Consider the following 13,495-nt stretch of genomic DNA (forward strand, 5'->3'; position numbering starts at 1 on the left):
TCAAAAGACAACGAGAGTATTCACTTAACTTGAGTATTTGTTCAGACATGGCCTTGTTCCCTACATGATTTAATATAAAACTGTAACTTGTTTCTCAGAACAGATTTACCCATAGTTTTTGATCCCTGTGTACTGTATTTGGGTAGAACTATGTTGCCTTTGATTTTTTGAAAGACCTTTGCTGGTGCTGCCATCTCCTGATGCATGAATCTCCTGTAACTGGCTGTAATCCATTGTCAGGACTCACTGAAGCCAGGAAGCTGGAAGTCCCATCAAAAAATTGTTGCCGGATTAACAAATCATTTTTTCTGCCCTTTGTCTGAGTCTAACAATTTACTGTAAAGTAATTTTCCAGTTTTACCTTCTTGCACCATTTACAGATACTTCTAATTGACCACTTTTTGGGTCCTTCCTATAAGGCTGAAAATTCCAAGTTTCTCCAGTCTTTCTTTATATAACTTCTGTCTGATTTCAACTCTACTGTCTTCTTTCCTCCATTGTTTGAATGCCACCCTGTTTCTTATCGACCAGAATTAAACATAGGACACTTGCACAGTGCTCTGTTTCGATCACACCACTATCTCCCGTGACTTATGTCTGACTGTTGGTTATATGGATCGGAATTATGCTAACTATGTGTTTATTACTACTTTGCATTGTTTAGATGTGTTGAACTTACTTCTTGGTCCCTTTCAACTTCACATTTTCAGCACTTTCATATATTGAACTGGATTCTCCACCACCGGTGGTGAAGTTCCCAATGCAGCATGAGAATCCAGTGTCGGACAAAAACTGGATCAAATTCCCCTACATTTGCCCAGGGTGGCGTAACATAATTTGAGGGCTCATCTTGGATCTTTGGAATGGTAGATGGCAGATTTGGGTTGTAGTGTAAATTAAGAGAGACGGCTTCCGGTGGTGGCAATGGAGTGAGTGGTCACACATTTGGCAGCTCCCGCTTGAGGCAGTTTTTTCTGTCCTTTTCCCCGTTTGCCAGGCAGATATTTTGGTGGAAAAGGGTTGGTGGTGGAAAGTTAAACTCCACTGGTGATGTTGGTGTATGGAACCACGGACCAGAAGTGGGTTGAGAAGGAATGAACTGTTGAAGCAAGAAATTTTTGGTGCGCCACAGGGGAAGATGGCGGAGGGTAAAGAGTCGGCCTTACCAGCCCAGCCCAATGGTCTACGGAGCAGCTGGTGAATTCTTAAATGAGAATTTCAACTAACAGAGGAGGAAGCCCAGGGGGATCTGGCCACGGTGGTGAAAACGCTGAAACCGGGGATCGACCGGGTGGAACAGAGGCTAGAGACCCAGGTGTGGGGTTGTGCGAAGTAAATAATGGCATTCTGGGAAAAGTGGCCAACTTTTAGTACAAAGTAAGAAAAGCCAAGCTCTCATAACCTAAGGCCCGCATTTAAAGCAGAAAAGGTCAACTTGACTCGAAAACTGGCTGGCTCTGTAAACTTGATAAAACTAACTCGTCATAACCCAAAGCAGTCTAAATATGACAAGACAGGCCAGAACTCGTCTCTTACCATACTTAAACAAGTCTGCTCCGTTTCTTAAACATGCAATCAAAAGACAAGATAATGATATGAGACCCCGAGTCCTCAAAGGTCAGCAAGGTGATGCCAGTTTTATGATATTGCTTATGTTTTACTTTTGATCAAATTCCTGACCAAGCTGTATTCATGTAATCTTGATCCATACACTGTATAAATAGTCCTATTTTTCTGTTACAGCGCAGACTTGGGAAGGAACCAGCAGTTTGTATTTGACTGCCTTCCGACTCCAAGTTTCAGCCATTTCTGCTTGCAGTTGTAGTTCGTAAATAAAGCTTTGTTTTGCTTACCTAACGAACATTGTTGAATCTTTCTATCACAGTCCAGAAGCGGGGAAAATATTAACTACAACACAGGGCCAAGCGATCGAGAAAGTGGAGAAGGCGGTGGGGGGGCACGAGGAGCTGCTTACCATATTGGCGGCCGAGATCGGAATAATGTGGGAGATTCAGAAGCGGCTAAAAGAGAAAATGGAGGATCGGGAGAACAGCTCCCGGAGACAAAATTTAAGAATTGTAGGGATGCCAGAGGGCGTTGAGGGAGCAGACGCTGGCTCATGTGAAGCTAAGATACTGGAGAAGCTGATGGAGGAGGGGGCCTTTGACCGGCCCCTTGAACTTGACCGGGTGCATAGGGCGCTGATGAGGAAGCCGCAGGTGAACGAGCCGTCGAGGGCGAGATTCCTCGACAAGGAGAAGATTTTGCAGTGAGCCAGGCAGACGAAGAGGTGCACCTGGGAAGGCAACGAGCTCCTGGTGTACTGGGACTTTGGAGCGGAACTGGCAAAGAGGAGAGCCAGGTTACATTGAGTGAAAACTGCCTCTTTATGAAGTGGGTGAAGTTGGAGATGCTGAACCCGGCCCATCTCTGGGTGACTTACAACACTCGAGCATTATTTTGGGACACCTGAGGAGTCAATGGAGTTTCTAAGAGACAAAGGACTGGCAGGAGACGGAGGACAATGAACTGTGAAAGAAATGTGAGAAGATGTTGGTTCTCTCTGCCTTTCGTTTTATTGCTTTTAGTTTGTTTGTTAAGGGAGAACCTCTCTTCGAGATGTTTTGTCTCCCCGACCATGCTGGCCACATGGAACGTGAGAGGGCTGAATGAGTCAGTAAAACGGTCGCATGTGTTTGCGTATCTTAGGGCAAGAAACCCACTTGAAGGTTGCGGACCAGACTACACTAAGGAAAGGGTGGGTCGGGCAAGTCTTTCATTCAGAAGTAGATATGAAGATGGGGGGGTGGTGGCGGTGCTAATAAACAAGCGGGTGGCATTTGAGGTGGAGAATATAGTAGCAGATTTGGGAGGTAGGTTCGTGATCTTGAGTGGGAAGCAGGAGGGGATGCCTGAGGCCTTGGTGAATGTCTATGTCCCAAATTTAGACGATGTTGAGTTCATGGGGCTGGTGCTGGGGAATATCCCAGACCTGGACTCTCATTGGTTGATTATGTGGTGGTGGGGGGGGGGGACTTTAATACAGTCATTGACCAGGTTTGGACCAGTCGAGCCCGTGGTCAGGGTGATGGTGGTGAAGGAACTGAAGGGGTTCATGGGATGGGACGAACCCGTGGAGGTTTGGGAGGCCAAGGGCGAAGGAATTTTCGTATTTCTCCCATGTGCATAGCATGTACTCCCGGATCAATTATATTGTGGTGGACAAGACACTGCTGGCGGGGGTGGTCGACTCGGGGTATTCGTTGATTGTGGTCTCTGACCATGCGCCGCACTGGGTGGACTTGCAGGTGGATGGTGGAACGGAGGGCGGCAGCCGCGGTGGATGTTGCCCGAAGTGGATGTTGCCCGCAGTGGATGTTGGATGTGGGGTGCTAGTGGATGAGGAGGTGTGTGAGCAGGTTGGTGTTCATGGGGAATGTAGTGGGGCACTTGCGGAGGGCCAGAGGAGCAATGCACGAGCATAGGGAGAAGGCGAGCAGGATGCTGGCTCAACAACTTAGGAAGCAGGAGGCAGCGAGGGAGAACGCAAAGGCGAAGGACTGAAGGGAAGAGTCGTACTTGAGTAGTACTAGACCTGGTGGGGGTGAATGGGGTTTTTGAGACGTTTTATAAGGAGCTCTACGAATCAAAACCCTCGACCGGGAGTAGGTTTCTATTTCTTACCCTTGTGTTGGTTTGTGCTTAATGTATGTGCAAATACCTTAACAAAAATATTTTTTTTCATATTAAGAGAGACACCACATTTGTAGTCATATAACAGGATGGCTCTGGAAGCTGCTAAGAGTTTTCTTGCGGTGGAAGACTTACCTCTGATTTATTTAAAAGAGCTTCCCAAAGCCAAACTAGTCGAATTGTTAGGTGCATTAGAAATAGAGGTACCGGTGAGAGAACTAAAAAGGTGGAGATAATTGAAGCAATTGCTCAGTATTTAAATTTGAAAGAGATGCTAGGAACATAGATGAGCCCATGAGGTAGTGTAGCATCAGGGACATTTTCTGGTGGGGACTTTGAGCTGGAGAGGGTTCTGTTGCATTTAGAGCATGAAAGAGAGTTAAAAAGAATAGAAATAGAGATGCAATTTAAGCAAAGATGGAGTTTAAGCAAAAAGAAAAAGAATGGAGATACAGCATAAAAATAAAACGAAATGGGGCTGAAGCAAAAAGAAAGAGCAAAAGAAATGGAGCTGAGGCATAAGGAAAATGAAAGAGAAAAAGAAATGGAGGTGATAGTGATGAGGTTGCAAAGAGAGAAGAAAAAAAAGAGGCGAGAGAAGAAAAAGGAGAGAGAGGAAAAAGAAAAGGGGAGAGAGGGGAGAAGGAAAAGGGGAGAGAGAGTGTCAGGAAGAGGAAAAAGAAAGTGTCTTCTAGCTTAAAGCACGGGAAATGAGTGTGAAGCTGCCAGAAAGTAGAGGGGAGCTTAATCCTAGAACAGAATCCAGTGGCGATATGTTTAAATTTATTCAGGCCCTCCTAAAATTCGATGAGAAGGACGGAGGAACCTTTTTTAGGGTTTTTGAGAAACTAGCAACCCAAATGGAGTGGCCAAGAGAAAAGTGGACACACAAATGATACTCTATTATTGTCACCAGTAGGCCTACATTAACGCTGCAATGAAGCCACTGTGAAAATCCCCTAGTCACCACACTACGGCGTCTGTTCGGGTATATGGAGGGAGAATTCAGAATGCCCAGTTCACCTAACAGCACATCTTTTGGAACTTGCGGGAGGAAACCCGAGCACCCGGAGGAAACATACGCAGACACGGGGAGAACATGCAGACACCACAAGACAGTGTTCCAAGCCGGGAATCGAACCTGGGACCCTGTGAAGGAACAGTGCTAAAATGGTTTAAAAAATTGAAATAGTTCCTTATTAACTAACTTACCTGATTCCAATTGTCTGAGATTTTGAGTGCTACCCTGGATGTATTGTATGGTATGGAGCAGTTTAAATATATGCTGCAACATTGTGATATTACGAGTGAGGTTCTATGAAGGGCGGTAGCCCACCCCACCCGGCTTAAAATTTGGAAGTAAGCCCACCTCCACTTGACTGCGATTCCCAACAGTGTTTTGACAGCTGTTGAGACATTAATTGGCATAAGGTGCGTCTTCTACCCCCATCTGGGGTGCGATGGGGGTGGGGGCAGTTGGTCAGTGGGTTGTGTGTTGGGTCACTGTAAAATTCCACCCAATAATGAGTCAAGGCAGCATTAGCTCGCTTGACATGTCTTTTGCCCCAATTTTTTTATTTTAGATTTCACCTATTCAGAATGCCTCACAAATAAATTAATTACTTTAGGGGGCCTCACGGTAGCATGGTGGTTAGCATCAATGCTTCACAGCTCCAGGGTCCCAGGTTCGATTCCCGGCTGGGTCACTGTCTGTGTGGAGTCTGCACGTCCTCCCCGTGTGTGCGTGGGTTTCCTCCGGGTGCTCCGGTTTCCTCCCACAGTCCAAAGATGTGCGGGTTAGGTGGATTGGCCATGCTAAATTGCCCGTAGTGTAAGGTTAATGGGGGATTGTTGGGTTACAGGTATACGGGTTACGTGGGTTTAAGTAGGGTGATCATTGCTCGGCACAACATTGAGGGCCGAAGGGCCTGTTCTGTGCTGTACTGTTCTATGTTCTATGTACTTTTAAAATGTTATTTTGTGGGCAGACTGGTAACCAGCTTACACACTGCAAGGTTGCACAAACAGCAATGAAATCTATTTTGATGGTTGATGGAACCATCAATTCACCAGACACGAGTTTCCGATATGAATCTAGGCTTTAATCGACTTACTTCAGAGCCAGCCTGTTACCCGTTGATGAACTCTTAGTGAACTCAGGCTGACTCTGGACAAGGGTATTTATACAGCTGCACTAGGGGGAGGAGTCGTGGGCGGAGCCAAGGGTGGAGCCCAGTACAAGTTCCTGAGTACTCCCAGAGCTACTCCCCCTAGTGGTAGGATAGCGCTACTGCGCTTACAAAGACAGTGTGAATTATCATATATACATATATATATTACATTCACCACATTCACCCCCTGCAAAAAAAATCAAGTCCGGCGGGGGTGGTGGCCTACAACGTCAGTCTGTCCGGTGGTCTAATTGTCCGTTGTGATCTGCGGAGCACCGGGGTTGCAGCCTCTTGCGGTGGCTGGATGGGTGTTGTGTGCTGGGGTACGATGGCGGACTCCAGGGAGGGTTGTATCCGAGCTTCATACTCTCCTGGTTCGACCGGGGACTGGGGGCTGGCCGGCGCGGAGGCGCGGAACTGGTGGAGCGAGCTCGTGGACTTGGAAGCGCCAGCATGGGGTGTAGGGTGGGAGGTCCTTCTGTGGGGGTAGAGGGGGCGCTGGATCTGGCGGGTGCCAGATCCCGGAGGGATACTGTGCCCTGACGGCCGTCAGGGAACTCGACGAATGCGTACTGGGGGTTGGAGTGGAGCAGGCGCACCTTTTCAACAAGGGGGTCGGTTTTTGTGTGCCCTGACGTGTTTCCTCAGAAGTACGGGGCCCCGGCGTCCTCAGCCATGCCGGAAGTGAGATCCCCGTGGTAGTGCCCCTGGAAAAAATGAAGAGCCTCTCGTGAGGGGTCTGGTTGGTCACCGTGCACAAAAGGGACCTAATAGCGTGGAGCGCATCTGGGAGGACTTCCTGCCACTGAGAGACTTGGAGCTTTCTAGACCGGAGGGTCAGTAGGACGGTCTTCCAGACCGTCGCGTTCTCCCTCTCCACCTGCCTGGCGCCTCCAATCGCGAGGCGTTCAAAGGGCCTGGAAGCCTTGACCAGGTGGGCCCTGTCTGGTCTATAGAAGTGCGGTTTGCACTCTGCACAGATCGGGCAGTCCCTGGTGACCGCTTTTACCTCCTCGTTGGAGAAAGGCAGGTTTCGGGCCCTGATGTAGTGGGCGAGCCGGGTGACCCCCGGGTGGCAGAGGTCATTGTGGATGACTTTTTAATCGGTCAATCTGCGCGCTGGCGCATGTCCCGCGGGATAGGGCATCCGGAGGCTCGTTGAGCTTCCCGGGTCGATATTTGATATCGCAATTGTAGGTGGAGAGTTCGATCCTCCACCTCAGAATTTTGTCGTTTTTAATTTTGCCCCTTTGCGAGTTGTCGAACATGAAGTCAATCGATCTTTGGTCGGTGATGAGGGTAAACCTCCTACCTGCGAGGTAGTGCCTCCAGTGACGGATAGCCTCCACAATGGCTTGTGCTTCTTTCTCGACTGAAGAGTGTCGGTGTTCTGAAGCGGAGAGGGTACGGGAGAAAAATGCAACTGGTCTCCCTGCCTGATTTAACGTGGCTGCAAGAGCTACCTCTGAGGCGTCGCTCTCTACCTGAAATGGGGTGGATTCATCCACAGCCCGCATGGCCGCTTTGGCGATGTCCTTGCTGCCGTCGAAGGCCTGGCGTGCCTCGGCTGACAGGGGAAATCGTGTGGTCCTAAAGAGTGGGCGGGCTTTGTCCGCATATTGAGGGACCCACTGGGCGTAGTAGGAAAAAATCCCAAGCACCGTTTGAGGGCCTTGGGACAATGAGGGAGAGGGCGTTCTACGGTCCGGGTCGGGACTTAGGACTCCGTTTTCCACGACATAGCCGAGGATGGCTAGTCTGGTTGTGCGGAAAACGCATTTCTCCTTGTTGTACGTGAGGTTCAGTTTCTGTGTCGTCTGGAGAAAACGGTGGAGGTTGGCGTCGTGGTCCTGCTTGTCATAGCCGCAGATGGTGACATTGTCCAAGTACGGAAACGTGGCCCGCAGCCCGTGCTGGTCCACCATTCGGTCCATTGCTCGTTGGAACACCGAGACCCCATTAGTGACGCCGAAAGGGACCCGGAGGAAATGGAAGAGGCGGCCATCGGCCTCGAATGCCGTGTACTGGCGGTCCTCCGGGCGGATTGGGAGCTGGTGGTATGCAGACTTCTGATCCACCGTGGAAAAGAGCCGGCACTGGGCGATCTGGTTTACCATGTCTGCAATCCTGGGGAGGGGATACGCGTCGAGGAGCGTAAATCTATTTATCGTCTGACTGTAGTCGACCACCATACGGAATTTCCCCCCGGTCTTAACGACCACCACTTGAGCTCTCCAGGGACTATTGCTGGCCTCTATAACCCCCTCACTGAGTAGCCTTCGGACCTCTGCTCTGACAAATACCTTATCCTGCAGGCTATACCACCTGCTACGAGTGGCTACAGGTTTACAGTCCTTTGTGAGATTGGCGAAGAGAGGAGGGGGGGGGAAATTCGCAGCGTAGCGAGGCTGCAGATCGTGAGTGGGGGCAGGGGCCCTCCGAAGCTGAGGGTGAGGCTCTTGAGGTTGCATTGGAAGTCTAGGCCTAATAAGAGTGGCGCGCAGAGTTCGGGCAAAACGTAGAGTTTGAATTTCGAGTAGCTAGCGCCTCGGATTGTGAGTGTCGCGGCGGTGCGCCCCTGGATCTGGACCGAATTGGAGCCTGAAGCGAGCGAGATAGTTTGCTGCACGGGGAAATGGGGAGCGAACAGCGTCTTACCAGGTCTGGATGTATGAAGCTCTCCGTGCTCCCGGAGTTGAATAGACATGGCTTTTTGTACCCGTTGATATGGACCTCTGCCATCGAGTTTCGTAGATTCTTTGGTCGTGATTGGTCCAGGGTGACCGCGCTGAGTTGCGGGTAGTCGGAGGGCTCGATCAGCTGTGCTGGAGTGGCCCCGTGATGACTGCCCTCTGAGTTCATAGTCGAATTCGAATTCTTCCGCTGAGTTGTCCGAGCGCGGAGATGCCGATCGGGCCCGTGGATCGCACGTGGTGGGCAGCGAGGAAGATGGTGTCCAAGATGGCGGCCCCCCGTGAGTCGCACGTTGCCGCCCGCGTGGTGGAGGTTTTCCAAGATGGCGGCCCCCATGGATCGCACGTGGCTGGAGGGGGCGGAGTCGGGCATAGGCCGCAGCGTTTCGAGCCCCGCGGGCCTGCGAGTGAGGGGAGCGATTACTTCGAGTCGCTGGGGAGTTGGAAGATGGGGCCCTTTTAGCGAGGCACACTCTTGCATAATGGCCTTTTCGCCCGCAACTGCTGCAGGTCGCGTTGCGGGCCGGGCAGTGCTGCTGCGGGTGCTGGTTCTGGCCGCAGAAATGGCAGGCTGGAGCAGCGTAGTGGCTGGCTGGAGCAGCATCGTGGCTGGCTGGAGCAGCATGGTGGCTGGGCGGCCGCGTAGCACCGGCCTGGGGGAGTCGCTGGTCGGGGGCCCATGATTGGGTCGCGGGGTCCGCGGGGAACGAGTTAAGGCTGCGGAAGGAGACCTCCATCATGGTAGCAGCTTCTACAGTCGTTTAAGTCCTGGGCCCCCTTTTCCAGCAGTCGTTGGCGCACATAGTTAGACCTGAGGCCCGCTACAAAAACATCGCGTACCACCAGTTCCCTGTGTTCAGCCGCGGTAACTGCTTGGTAATTGCAGTCATTGGACAAATTGAGTTCGATTAGAAATTCGGCGAGTGATTCTGTAGGCCGCTGGCGGCGAGTCATGAACACATGGCGGGCATAAACTTCATTAATAGGCCTTACATAAATTTTATCGAGAACTGCTAGCGCCGCAGTATATGAACTGGCCGAGTTTAGTTGCGTAGAGATTCTGTGGCTCACCCTCGCGTGCAGTAGACTTAGCTTCTGATCCTCTGTCATTTCGGCTGTGCTCGCATCTGCCAGGTAGGCCTTGAAGCACCGGATCCAGTGGGAGAAGATTTCTTTAGCCTCTGCATCCTGCGGGTCGAGTTCCAGGCGTCCAGGCTTGAGGGCCGATTCCATAATAGATCTTTATTGTTTTTAAGTCGATTAAATTGATGGAACCATCAATTCACCAGACACGAGTTTCCGATATGAATCTAGGCTTTAATTGATTTGCTTCAGAGCCAGCCTGTTACCCGTTGATGAACTCTTAGTGAACTCAGGCTGACTCTGGACAAGGGTATTTATACAGCTGCACTAGGAGGAGGAGTCAAGGGTGGAGCCCAGTACAAGTTCCTGAGTACTCCCAGAGCTACTCCCCCTAGTGGTATGATAGCGCTACTGCGCTAACAAAGACAGTGTGAATTATCATATATACATATATATATATTACATTCACCACAATGGTGAAGTTTCAACAATACATATTGACCAGGGCACTTGGAGAACTCTCCTCTTTGAATAGTACCATGGGAACATTTACCTCCACTGGATCAGGGGATAAGTGCCTTGGTTTAATGTCTCAACTAAAGAACAGAAAGCACAACAATGTTGGGCTGCCTTAGTCTAGTGGTGAAGTGTCAGTATAAATCAGAAGTTAATGTACTGAAGTGAGGCTTGAATCCTGACCTTCTGACTCAGAGGCAAGAATGGTCTCATTGAGCCAAGCTGATGTTTCACCGTCTTTCTTTCTATGCACTGTGAAAAATGTAACACAGCATAACAATGTGTGGAGACCGCAATTTTGGTACTGTTTTGTGTCTGCTCACAGGTAACTAGCTTTTGACATACCATGCAACAGGAGCACAAGGAAGAAGATAAGCTTAAGAGATCATTTGCAGCCCTTTGTTTCCAAGTTTTTGGAGGGCTTTGTTACAATGTGGATAACCTGAACAAGTGATGGGGAAAGAGTTTCGTTTTTTGCCAAGTAGATTTAAAACAGGATTTATCAATTCCTGGTCCATCACCTTCTATGGTTGTCCATGGGAACAATTGACTGCAGTCAGATTGAGATTCAGCAGCTCCATAATAATGATTTTTGCAGAGGATTTATAGCCAGCAATGTTAAATTAATTTACATCAATTCCGAATTGGCATCATGTTTATTTCCTGATGTTTCTGTACAGTTTTAATTATGCTTGCCACACAGTACATTGCTACGTCGGTATTGTTGGAATGGTTATATTGATACAGGAATAAGATTCTTTATGAGTATCATGATGATTGGTGACCATTTGTGGAACTTTGTTACGTTGGGGGAATATTTGTCTTTAATAATCTTTATTGTCACAAGTACGCTTACATTAACACTGCAATGAAGTTACTGTGAAAATCCCCTGGTCACCACATTCCAGCGCCTGTTCAGGTACACAGAGGGAGAATTTAGAATGGCCAATTCACCTAACAGCACTTTTTCCGGGACTTGTGGGAGGAAACTGGAGCACCCAGTGGAAACCCACGCAGACACTGGGAGAATGTGCAGACTCCGCACAAACGGTGACTCAAGCGGGAATCGAACCTGGGACCCTACCTCTGCGAAGCAACAGTGCTACCCCCTGTGCTACATTTAAGGGGCTGCTTAAGTGGACTAGTGATTTTATGCAGGGTTCCCACTGCCCTTTGTGAATCTCTGGAGGGTGCTTTGTGTTTAAATATTTATTGTTCTTTGTTGGCAGTGTTGTTACTTGGATCCTCCTGAGAAATATGATGAAAGTGAAAGCTAAAAACATTATCGATGTCGAAGAATGCAGAGAGCTAACTATGGAACTATGAGAAAAGTTCTAAGGTTAAATGGGAAACCAAACTAAAAACATAATTTATATTTTAAGACAACTTTGAAGGATATGGGAATTAAATATATTCCTATGAGAAAAAGAAAAAATAACAAGGCTGGCACCATAACTGCTGAGTAAAATGATTAAAAATAACCACTGCATAAACAAGATTATTTTTTGAAACCTGCAAGGAATCAAAAAGCCAAGGAGGATGAGAGGTTTTACAAAATTAATTGTGAATACCTGAATTGAAAAGGTACAAAGGACACAAAGACATTTGTTTTGCTGATTAGCTTGTGCACATTTTTGTTAATTTATAGGAATAACATTTTATTGTCACCTCATTTCTGGTGTGAAATCAATGATGTGGCTGCAATGTGCATCAAATTGGGCCTCAATTGATCTAATCTAAATAATCTAAAATTTGTTGATGGGGATTTGTGAGCTATTTGTGGAGGTCAGCTGGCTGCCTTGCTAGCAGTGACCATGGGTGAGTTCCAAGAACATAAGAAATAGGAGTAGGAGTGGACCATAAGGCCCCTTGAACCTGCTCCGTCATTCAGTATGGTCGTGGTTGATCTTCCATCTCAACTCTACTTTCTCACCTGCTGCCCATATCCCTTGATTCCCCGAGAGACCAAAAACATGTCTATCCCAGCCTTAAATATATTCAACGATGGAGCATCCACTAGCCTTTTCAGAGAGGCAGGGAGTTCCAAAGATTCACAACCCTTTGAGTGAAGAAATTTCTCTTGATCTCAGTCCTAAAGGATCAGCCCCTTATCCTGTGACTGTGCCCCCGTATTTTAGTTTCCCCAACCAGTCTCAATGTCTGCCCTGTCAAACACCTTCAGAATTGTGTAAAATGCAATTAGATCACTTCTCATTCTTAATTCCAGAGAGTAAAGGCCGATATATACAGCTTTTAATCATAGAACAACCATCCCACCCCAAAAATTAATTTATTAACTTTTGCTGCGCTGCCTCTAATGCAAAGTATATCCTTCCTTAGATATAGAGATGAAAACTGGACACAGTACTCCATGTCTGGTCTCACCTGACCTCTGTATAATTGTAGCAAGAGTTGATGGTGGGAACGCTCAGTGGGAGCAGGCTAACAAAAACCTATACCCTGCTCCTTATGGCTCGATAAGAATTATTCTTAAAATATTTCTAAAACTTACCTTTTACGTAACAACTGGCTCCGGCGTCACAGTAATGCTGGGCAATGAGTTGTCTCGGCTTCCTGGAATAGTGCGAGGTTCCCCTCATTTTTCATACATTCGGAGCATAGTCTTTTCTTACTTTCCTTAGTTATTTTCGCATACATTGCAGGTGTGATTTTATTGTTTATCTTTGCTAATGCTCAACTTATTAGAATGAAGATATCCATACAAACAAGAACATTCAGAGGGAACGTGATTTGCTTAAGATGGAATTGTAATTTTCCACTTCCAAATGACAGAAGGCCATCATATATATTGTCTTTATCAGTCATCTTGTAACATTAACACAGTCTTCCATATAATATTTCTAATGCCTTGTAGCTCAATGTAATTCTTCACCAAAGTGAAATGCTGGAAAATCTCAGCAGGTCTGGCAGCATCTGTAGGGAGAAAAAAGAGCTAATGTTTTGTGTCCAAATGACCCTTTGAAAAAGCCCCAATGTAATTCTTTTAATTCTAAATTTCCATTTGGCACAGACCAATCTTATGTATGATTATTTTTTGTCCTATCCTGTGCTGAAGAGAAATAGGTAGATAAGATGAGAGGTGAAATTGATTTCATCCTGGTTATTGGTTTCCCTTTAATACAGTACCCAAGCGATCATTATTTAATGTGCAAGCCTTAATAGTGATTGTAGATAGGCCGATTTACCATTGGGGCAACACAGATGATCCAGTTCTCATATGATATCAACAAACATATATTCCAAGCACTGTTTCAAGATAGTGAACAGAAGATTAAGACCTGATCATTTAGCTTCCACCACCCCAACAATGACGTATGT

General features: G+C 47.6%; 1 protein-coding gene across 1 annotated transcript in view; it reads left to right on the top strand.

The window, feature by feature from the left end:
* Positions 1 to 13,495, top strand: part of LOC119972613 (ATP-binding cassette sub-family C member 9-like) — a 317,550-nt gene that overhangs the window by 205,551 nt on the left and 98,504 nt on the right.

Source organism: Scyliorhinus canicula, chromosome 10 (genome assembly GCF_902713615.1).
Source record: "Scyliorhinus canicula chromosome 10, sScyCan1.1, whole genome shotgun sequence".
Taxonomy (NCBI): domain Eukaryota; kingdom Metazoa; phylum Chordata; class Chondrichthyes; order Carcharhiniformes; family Scyliorhinidae; genus Scyliorhinus; species Scyliorhinus canicula.